The sequence below is a fragment of the Grammomys surdaster genome, unplaced genomic scaffold (genome assembly GCF_004785775.1).
Source record: "Grammomys surdaster isolate TR1022 unplaced genomic scaffold, NIH_TR_1.0 354, whole genome shotgun sequence".
Classification (NCBI taxonomy): Eukaryota; Metazoa; Chordata; class Mammalia; order Rodentia; family Muridae; genus Grammomys; species Grammomys surdaster.
The window spans coordinates 429,316-431,031 of NW_021604773.1; positions in this window are offsets into that span (position 1 = coordinate 429,316).

Genomic DNA, 1,716 nt, shown 5'->3' on the forward strand with positions numbered 1-1,716 from the left:
TGAGTTCCAGGACAGCCAGGGCTATACAGAGAAACCCTGTCTTGAAAAACCAAAAAAAAAAAAAAAAGTCAAAACAAAACCTAAAGTCACATGTGTGGTATGCACCACTAATCCCAGCAACACTCTGTAAACTCAAGGTCACTAAGGGCTACACAATGAAAGCCTATCTCAGAAAAAAAAGAAAAAAAGAAAAAGAGAAGAAATGTCTTACTCTGACTTAACAGGATAATCTATCCTTTGTCGTGTTTTCTGTTTGTTTGAAACCTGAGATCTTCTCTCTTCTCTTCCCACATGAAACCACTGGGCCCCAAAACTTCTGTGAGTATGCATGGAGGTGGGCCAGGAAAGGAACACACTGCAGATTTCAAAGATAACACACAGGGTGGGGGTGGGGCATTCTAGGTATGGCCATGCGTGTCTACAATCTCAGCATTTGGGAGGTGGATGCAGGAGATACCATTAGCTCGGGTTCATCCTTAGCTATACAGTTTGCAGCAAGCCCCGACAACCAAAGACACTGTCTCAAACACTCAAAAACAGCCAATTGTGCTGGCACAAGCCGGTCATCCCAGCACTCAGAAGGCACAGACAGGAGACTGCTGTGAGTTTGAGGCCAGCTGGTCTACATAATAAGTTTCAGGCCAGCCAAAGTCACATAGAGAACTATCTTAAAACAAGAATAAAAACTAAATAAAATAAATATGGTAACTTTACCAATTGGTTTTCTAAACTTGTTTAGCGAGAGCGCGCGCGCGCGTGCGTGCGTGCGTGCGTGCGTGCGTGCGTGCGTGCGTGCGTGTGTGTGTGTGTGTAGGTCAGAGAACAAACTGCAGGAATTCTCTCTTTCCACCATTTCGGTCACAGGAATTGAACTCAGTTCGGCAGGCTGAGCAGCAAGCACTTTACCCACGGAGCCATCTCGCTGGCTCCTTTTTCTTGGGCAGGGCGGAAAACTTTTGATTTACACAATGGAAACCAAAAAAGCTGAAAAGCCTCAGGACCCAACAGCATGGGAAGTGTGAGCTGTCCTCCTCCACAGTCCCATGCCCTAGAAAGCCCGTCCCGTCCAAGGGAAGCCGGAAAGCCCACCACAGGGTGGCAGTCGTCTACCACCACCTCCCGAGCCCGCTGTGCTGCTGAGTGAGGCCCCAGGCTGTGGCCACCGTGGCTTTAAGGCAGGATGTGGTGGACTGGCCATTACAGAGCTGACATACAAGCGGCCTCCCACACTGGTCTGATTTGGTGGGCTCGCAAGAGGTTCTAGTATCTGCTCTGCCCAAGGAGCAGGAAGCAAAAGACAAACAAACAAACAAACAAAAACACAGAGAGAGAGACAGAGAGAGGAGAAAGAGAAGGGAGGAGGGAGGAGGGAAGAGGGAGGAGGGAGGAAGGAGGAGGGAGGGCTATGGGAAGTGCCAGGGATGGAGAACTGAATGAAGACTGTCCTCTGTCACTTGTGCACCATGCACTATGGGTGCACACAATAAATAGATAGATAGATAGATAGTATAGTTTATTTATATAGTATATATTAAATATATATTATACATGTATATAATAAATTTATAATATGTTATATATACTAAACATATATTTAGTATATCTTTATATGTAATATAAATTTATAATATGTTATATACACTAAATATATGTTTAGTATATCTTTATATGATATAAATTTATAATGTTATATATAAAATATACACATTATATATA